The 9,140-nt window shown below is 37.4% G+C and overlaps 1 protein-coding gene across 1 annotated transcript in view; it reads right to left on the reverse strand.

Moving 5' to 3' along the window:
- LOC148947655 (uncharacterized) overlaps window positions 1–8,928 on the reverse strand; it is a 121,981-nt gene extending 113,053 nt beyond the window's left edge. The window contains exon 1 of the mRNA XM_089096183.1: window positions 8,848–8,928. The gene's annotated coding sequence lies outside the window, so the exon portion shown is untranslated. The remainder of the gene's footprint in view (window positions 1–8,847) is intronic.
- Between the last annotated feature and the right edge of the window lie 212 nt (window positions 8,929–9,140).

Consider the following 9,140-nt stretch of genomic DNA (forward strand, 5'->3'; position numbering starts at 1 on the left):
CCCCTGTATAACCGAAACCCTGTACAACTGAACCCCCATGCAACTGAACCCTCGTGCTACTGAACCCTCATGCAATTCGACCCCATTTAACTAAACCTCCGTGTAACTGTTCTCGCCCCCCTTTAACTGAACTCTCATGCAACTCGACCCTCCATGCAACCCATCTCCCTCAAAACACTTTTCAGTCATTTCTCGTTAAATTGACAATAAGCTCCAAAACATCACTTGTGTATTATACGGTACACTATCATCCCATCTCCTCCAAATCGCAAATCCCATTACCCTCTTTTTTTGCAAAGGTTAATCAAACACTTCCGATTGTAAAAGCATTAAAAAAAATTTCCATTAACTAATTACCCCTTTTTTGCAAATACTCGCATATCCCATTACCCCTTTTTTGCAAAAGGTTAATCAAACATCTCCGATTGTAAAAGCATTAAGAAATTTTAATTGTTAATTATTACATTTATCTTTTCAGTTTGGTGAGCTTCTGTTCCACTTCATTAGATCAAGTAGGTTTGATGATTTGTTCAACCATGTCCTATTCAACTAATTAACAGAAAAAACCTGTTTGGTACGGGGGCGTTGTAGAATAACATGGTATTTGCTATAGCTTCCATAGAAGTAGTACCTTGGTATATACTTGTCCCAATAATTATAGTGGCTCAACTAGAGAAAAAAGAAAATAGTTTCTTTGTTTTTTTGGGAAAACAAATGGGGTTTTGAATCGACAAGGGAAAAAATTAAAAAGAAAAAGCAAATATTTCAATTAGATCCCCGATAACCAATTTTCAGTGATCAGGGTATAAGCCAAGAGCACCAATTCGGGAACATACATGGAGGAAGCAAGGATTTTGTTCTATTCTCTGCATAAAGATGCAAATGGGCATTTTTCAAAATTTCAAGGGTAATTTTTGCTTGAGAAAAAATAAAACGTCAATCTAAAGGTATTTTTCCACATCTAGGAGGGTAATTTATCCCCTTCCTGTAGATGCGTCTGTATAGAACATGGTATAGAAACAAAACAATTATTAATTACAATGATGAAGAGTATTATAAACCCAGTTATTTCTAGTGATTTCTAGTCAATAATCTAGTGATTTATGTGCTGATTTAGTGATAAAAAAGATCTTGTGATTTTTTCCCGGAAGGCAAACCTGAGTATGTCCAGGTTCAACTATTCTGCTGCTTTCAGTGACCAAATTTCACACTCGTAAATAAGTACAGAGGGTACCACGGCCTCGTAAACTTGGAGCTTTGTTGCGTAGCGAGATTTCACTGTGCTTTCGAAGGGGGTCCCTCTCCCGCAGAGAGTCGTTCCATGCGGAAAATATGTAACTTCTGATCTCGTCTGAGGATTTTCTATTGCGTTTACCAATAAGTCAAGAAATTTGAACGACAGAACGTCCTTGCTTTGTATTTACGGAGCTGAATTGTGTATTATTGAGTCAATTAACTCTATTTAATAGCCAAAATATTCTTTTAATTTTCCAAGAACATATATTCAAATAATTCAAATAAGAAATACCAAACAAAGCAATTTAATCTATGTGATCTCTATGTAGCAAGTACACTTCTTGCTTGAAACTCCCAATGTCTGAGTGCTTTACTTTTAAAGGAAACCAGAGCTCTGAATTTTGCAAACTAGCCTAGGTAAAAGTAAAAAAACTCAACCTGCACTATGTGCAAACTTGCGAATTGGTGCACCATAGGCACCAATTTACGGATTATTTTCTGGGGGGAGGGGCAAAATTTAGAGTAAAATTGAGGGATCGAGCAGTTTTATTGTTTTTTTAATTTTCCCAATGGAAATTACAAAAAAGGAATTTCTATTAAAAAAAAGTGAACTGGCGTTTCCGTTGTTATCGCACCAGTTGAAAAAGATTTTCACGGAAGAAATGAATATTCTCAAAGTAAAAAAAGTGTGGTCTGAATAGCCTGTGCTAACTTCAAGGAAAGTAAATATTTAATAGTAAGAATGAAATAATCAGATTATAGTCCCAATTTGTTTGCTGACTACAATAGTTTGCTGATGTTATGGGCTTGAATTATTTTTGTTTCATAATGCCTAATAGCTGGTTCAAATAAAGAGCAGAATCAGCCATCGTTTGTAAATGGCCTAGCGCTATATCCAGCTCTGTTAGGGGAGAAGGAGGTCTAGGATGAAATTGCCGTGGCTGTGATTGTCATATTTAGAAAGAGCATTAAATGCGGCCAAGATGTCTGTCCTAGTTATAGGCTAGGAGCAAAATTGGATATAAAAAAAATACACCATTCGATCCTCGACTTTTGCCACAACTGCATCCCAGCCCTCGCCTCTACCGTAACGGGGCAGATATAGCCTTATGCAATATACAAAAGTTAGTTGATTTTATGGTTTTGCCACTTTTTGTGTGCTTGCTTCTCATCAATAGTTGGATTGTAATGAAGAATCTGGAAGAAAACATTACCCAAGTTTTGCATAGCCTGGGGCTAGCCGATGCCATCCCCTTTAGAAAGGGTTGGAACACAATTATGCCAGCAGTTATTATATTTGGAAAAATATTTCTCCTTTTCCCATGAAATAATAATAGCAAAAACCACATTCTGAAACAAGTCTTTACTTTTGGCCCTATCATTAGTAAAAAATGTATTTTCTTAAGTTCTTGGTGGAAAAATTACAGAATATTTTTTTTTTTATATAATAATATCTAACCCTCTCTTTCCAGTCAGCACATTTGCGAATAGGTAAAGTGACATAAAATATGGGATTTCTATCATAAAGTGGGAAAGAAATTTAAGCTAGAATTTAAATATAGCAAAAATGTGAAATTGTGTTTGGTAAAATTGACAATTTTGGCGGTACCGGTCCTTTGGACTACTATTTATATTGTTCTTAATTTGATGCTAAGTTAAGGAATAAGGTCCATCTATCAAACAGTTTGTGGTAACGAATTGTAAGTAAGGAGCGACCCGGCTCAATAGTAACCAAAACTCTAAAAAAAGGAATTTTGATACCAATAGATACACCAAAAGAATCAAATTTTTATACTGATTTGAAATATATAAATTTTATTACGTTTAGTTTTACCCATCAAAAGTTACGTGCCTAAGTAAATTTGCCTTATTCTCAAAAAAAAGAGGGAAAACCCCCTAAAAGTCATAGAACCTTAATGAGAATTAAATCATTAGACTTAGCTTATCAGAATACCTTACTGAAGGGGTTTCACACTCATATCGTCAAAAATGTGGAACTTTGTATTTTTTGCCAGAAGAAAGGTCACGGATGCGTGTTTATTTGTTTTTTTTTCTTTTTTTCCCAGGGGTGATCGTTTCGACCCAGTAGTCCTAGAATATCGCAGGAGGACTCATTCAAACGGAAATTAAAAGCTCTAGTGCTCTTTTTAAGTGACCAAAAAAATTAAGGGCAACTAGGCCCCCTGCCACGCTCAGTTTTTTCCCAAAGTCACCCGATCAAAATTTTGAGGTAGCCATTTTGCTCAGCACGGTCAAAAAATATAATAACTATGTCTTTGAGGATGACTTAATCCTCCACAGTCCCCGGGGGAAGGGCTGCAAGTTATGAACTTTGCGCAATGGTTACATATAGCATTGGCTGTTTGGAAGTATACAGACGTTTTCAGGGGGGATTTTTTCTGGTAGTGGGGGGCGGGGGCAGGGGAAGGGAGGTGTTTTGGAGGTTACGTGAGAGGATCTTTCCATGGAGGAAGTTTCCATGGGGGAGCGGACAATGCTAAGAAGGGGGTGCCAGATTTCCCAGCATTTTTTTTAAAAATGATAAGAAATTAAATAAAAAAAAGACAAGTTTTAAACTGAAAAACTTTTCAACTGAAAACTTTTCAACATCAAAACTTAAAACGAACATAAACTATTACGTATATGATTGGGTTCACCCTCTAGTCAATGCCTCACTCTTTACGCAATTTTTTTAGTACTTTCATAAGAGCTGTTTATTCTAATTAACGGCATTTGCGATTCTTAAAGAATTGGATAAAAATTCAAACTTTAGCGTAAAGATCGAGGTATTGAGTAGGAGGCTGATCCCCCTAATATACCTAATAAAAATATACGAATATAGAAGATCGTTACGTAAGTTAATTCGTAAGTTTCGTATATTTATTTCGTGGTAACCTGGTAACGTTCGTGGTAACGAATTGTAAGTAAGGAGCGACCCGGCTCAATAGTAACCAAAACTCTAAAAAAAGGAATTTTGATACCAATAGATACACCAAAAGAATCATATTTTTATACTGATTTGAAATATATAAATTTTATTACGTTTAGTTTTACCCATCAAAAGTTACGTGCCTAAGTAAATTTGCCTTATTCTCAAAAAAAAGAGGGAAAACCCCCTAAAAGTCATAGAACCTTAATGAAAATCACACCATCAGATTCAACGTATCAGAGAACCCTACTGTAGAGGTTTCAAGCTCCTATCTGCAAAAATGTGGAACTTTGTATTTTTTGCCAGAAGAAACATCACGGATGCGTGTTTATTTGTTTTTTTTGTTTCTTTTTTTTCCCAGGGGTGATCGTGTCGACCCAGTAGTCCTAGAATATCGCAGGAGGACTCATTCAAACGGAAATTAAAAGCTCTAGTGCCCTTTTTAAGTGACCAAAAAAATGGAGGGCAACTAGGCCCCCTGCCACGCTCAGTTTTTTCCCAAAGTCCCCCGATCAAAATTTTGAGGTAGCCATTTTGCTCAGCACGGTCAAAAAATATAATAACTATGTCTTTGAGGATGACTTAATCCCCCACAGTCCCTGGGGGAAGGGCTGCAAGTTATGAACTTTGCCCAATGTTTACATATAGTATTGGTTATTGGGAAGTATACAGACGTTTTCAGGGGGGGGATTTTTTCTGGTAGTGGGGGGCGGGGGGGGGGGATGGGAAGGGACGTGTTTTGGAGGTTACGTGAGAGGATCTTTCCATCGAGGAAATTTCCATGGGGGAGCGGACAATGCTAAGAAGGGGGTGCCGGATTTCCCAGCATTTTTTTAAAAAATGATCAGAAATTAAATAAAAAAAACAAGTTTTCAACTGAAAAACTTTTCAACTGAAAACTTTTCAACATCAAAACTTAAAACGAACATAAACTATTACGTATATGATTGGGATCGCCCCCTAGTCAATGCCTCAATCTTTACGGAATTTTGTTTTAGTACTTTCATAAGAGCTATTTATTCTAATTAACGGCATTTGCGATTCTTAAAGAATTGGATAAAAATTCAAACTTTAGCGTAAAGATCGAGGTATTGAGTAGGGGGCTGATCCCCCTAATATACCTAATAAAAATATACGAATATAGAAGATCGTTACGTAAGTTAATTCGTAAGTTTCGTATATTTGTTACTAATTAAAACGTTCGTAAACAAAATTAAACAATTTTCGAGAAAGTCATTTAGCCAAAAAAAGTAAAATTAATATGCAAATTTCGTTTTAAATATGCATCTACGGTGAGCCAAAATAAAAACCTGCATCAATTTACGAACGTTCAGAAATTAAATAAAAAAAAAACTGTTTTTTAACTGAAAGTATTGAGCGACGATAAAACTTAAAACGAACAGAAGTTATTCCGTATTTGAAAGGGGCTGTCCCCTCCTCAGTGCCTCGCTCTTTACGCTAAAGTTTGACTCTTTCTCACAACTCTATTTTTTAAGACAATAAAAAACTTAGTCGTACGCATCAATAACCATTAATAATCATCAATAATGTTTCTTACCCATCAAACGTATATATTTAAAATCAGCATAAAAATCTGATTCTTTTGATGTATCTATTGGTATACAAAATTTGGTTTTTTAGGGTTTTGGTTACTATTGAGCCGGTTTGCTCTTACTATACAGTTCGTTACCATGAACTGCTTGAAAGTTTCATAATAACTCCTTTCTTCTAATCAGTTGGGACACTCTCGGTTTCCCGAATCTGATTCAAAATTTCGTAGAGAGGCTTCTTCAAGGCCGAGGTGCCATATTTCAATAATTCAGGTTGTACACCGTCAACTCCTGCAGCTTTGCCCTTTTTCAGGTTGCGTAGTTTTTCACTTCCAGTAGGCTAATGGGTTCAACGTTGATTCCAAGATCGAAGATTGGAACGCCGGGTGGAGGCTCTATGGAATTTACAGAGGGAGGAAAATTTTGTACTTCGTTGCGGTATTCTCTCCATCTGCTATCAATATCTTCTTTCCTCGTAAGTAGTTAACCAGTCTTACTTTCAACAGCGCATGCTGGCTTTCGCCAGTGATCTCTTTGGTTATTTGATATACCGTCCTTCTGTCGCCTTTACTAGCAGCCACCTCAGCTTCGGCTGCTTTTGTCACCAAAAAGCAACGTCGGTCATTCCTTTTGGACCGTTTTACAGCCTTGTGGATTTGTTTATATTTGGATTAAGTGGGTCTTTGTGGTGAGGGGTGACGTTGCTATAACAGCTGTCTAGCTGGATCTTCATTCTTTTCTCTCTTGCATGAGGTTCCACGAGCCATCGCTAATCCACTGTTCACTCTTCTTTTGCGCGTAACCAACCGACTCTTCAGCGGCTCCCTTTACACACTCCACAATTAAATTCCACTTCTCATCCACTGGGACACCGGTTTCATCGCATGTCAGGTGTGTAAACTTGCTAGAAAGGGCAATAGAATATGCTTGCCTCACTTGTCTATCCTAGAGCTTCTGAATGTCAAACACTTCCATAGTCTCTTTGCGCTTGGTATTAACCTTTAATTTTAGTTTAAAACTAGTAATCACTAATTAGTGGTCCGAGTATGAATCGGCCCCGCGAAAAGTACGTACATCTTCCAGACAACGTCTGTGACGTTTTCTAATAAAAGCGTGGTCAATTTGGCTCCGTGTAGTCCTACCAGGTGAAGTCCATGCATATTTGTGAACATCACGATAAGGGAACCATGATCCTCCAAACAATTAGGCCATGGCTAGCACAAAAGTCTATTACTCGCACTCCATTGTCATTTATCAAACCAAGATCGTGTTTGCCAATCACTTCAGGGGCATAGCTGCGGTCTTTACCAAATTTAGCATTGAAACCACCACACTAAATGAGAGTATCATGTTCAGGTACGAAGTTGACTAGATCATTTGATTCAGAATAAAACGCATTATTCACAGAATCATCAACCTCATTCGTCGGGGCATAAGCAGATATAATTGTCATTTTCGACTGAGACCTAACGAAACGAGCTTTTAGCATCTTCTCATTTTTTAGCATAAATTCGAGTATTAATTTCTTAGCTGCTTTGCTAACACCTAAGGCAACTCATGGCTAATAGTGCCATGAGGCTTCATGGCACTAACACACCTAAGGCTTCATGGCTCCTCTCCTCTCTAGAGAAGAAGATTTCATATCCATGAACATGCATGGAACCAGAGCCTGTTAGTCTCGCTTCTGATAGAACTGCTATCTCGACATTATAGGACTGAAGGGTTTTAATTACACCCTCAATGTGGCCAGGTTGAGTATCTGGATTGATCGTCCTGACGTCCTAAAGCGCAAGGCGAAAAGATTGCTTCGTTGTCAGAAAACGTGTCCAGGGGTGGTCCGTGGTCGTCATTAGTGAAGTCAAATCAGATCCGAGGCAATTCGCTCTCAATTCGAAAATCATCGTTTTTTTACGGGGACAGGTGATTGACCTGTCGCCCAGCCCTCCTCCTTTCCTGGCTTGGGAGAGGCTGCTCCCCAATACCCTGAAAGGCGTGGATCCTTACAGGTGGAGTTGCCTTAATAGCAGTCACAATAGAAATTGTAGTTATAGTAGTAGTAATAGTGGTAGTAGTAATAGCAATAGTAGTAGTAGTAGCAGTAGTAGTAGTAGTCGTTTCATTAATAGCGTGTACATATTGTATTTAGTCAATTGATCATTCCCCTTACCATTCCCTGATAGTTTCAACTTAATGCACTAAGCCATTCCTGAGATAAGCCCTTTTGACAAACTGCATTGACATATGCGTGTTTTCATTTAGTTCAAGACTCCCCTTGGCATTTTCTGAAAGCTTAACCTGAATACCCTTAGCCTTTTTGGATACCAAAGGTCAAACATGTCCCCCCCAATCCCCGATAAAAAAAATACTATTTATAAAAGGTACGTGGGATGGGGCTGGTTGCCCTCCAATCGCTTTTGACTTTGAAAAAGGGAACTAGAACTTTCAATTTGCAATCAAATGAGCTCCTTTCGAAGTTTTTATAAGAACTGCTTCCATAAATAGTGCCTAACAAAAAAATTAGATAAATAATACGTTGTGCCGACTTCGCTTTTTACTTAGGCAGCACTACTGCGCTACCTATGATCCAAAAATGAAGACCCAAAACTAAAAAAAAGTAATGTTGTTTTCGATATTTACGAATTTCATGGGTTATATGCTATATTGAGTCGATTCAAACCATAATTGATCAATTAGAATCCACCTGAGAAACTTTGTTCTATGTCATAGGGCCAAAAATCCCAGGTTCCAGGTTTTATTTCATGAGGCCAAAATCCATGGGGCAAATGAGGACCTATTTTAGTTTTTGTAACGCTCTTTACCAGGGATAACCCGCGGTTTATTCTATTAGTTTTGATAAAGTTGTAGAGCGAGATTGATGTTCCGTTAGGTATACAGAAAAGTTTTTTATTTTTTGCTTATTGTAATCAAAATTTTAAGTTAAAGAAAATCCGTGGGATATGCCATCCTCCTTTCCTTGGAAGACAAAATATTTATTAAACTTGAAATTGGGGGATGGGGGGAGGGGTAATACTTTTTGAGTGAACAAAGATGCTTCTCAAGTCCCCCTGGAAAAATATTGAATACCAAATCTTGAATTAATAGCTGAGAATAATCAATTATCTCAACACTTACTATACTAAGGTCACCAAAAGCCTTGAATATTTATCCAATAACTGAATATTCAACACTAAAAAGCAACAATATTGTTTTTAAATTTGCTAGTCTCGTAAGTTATATATGACTTCAGGTCGGGTCAAATGGAAAATTGGCCAATGGGATTTGTCTAAGAAACCTGATTCTATGTCATACAAATATAGGGCTGTAAAACCTGAATCCAGGATATGGAGATTGTAATATGATTTAAATAAATCGAATCATCTGTTGTTTCCTGGAGATTTTTCAAAATTCCTGGAGAGACGAAGAGA

The sequence above is a fragment of the Artemia sp. Qi Xiang Cuo genome, chromosome 10 (genome assembly GCF_049724085.1).
Source record: "Artemia sp. Qi Xiang Cuo chromosome 10, ASM4972408v1, whole genome shotgun sequence".
Classification (NCBI taxonomy): Eukaryota; Metazoa; Arthropoda; class Branchiopoda; order Anostraca; family Artemiidae; genus Artemia; species Artemia sp. Qi Xiang Cuo.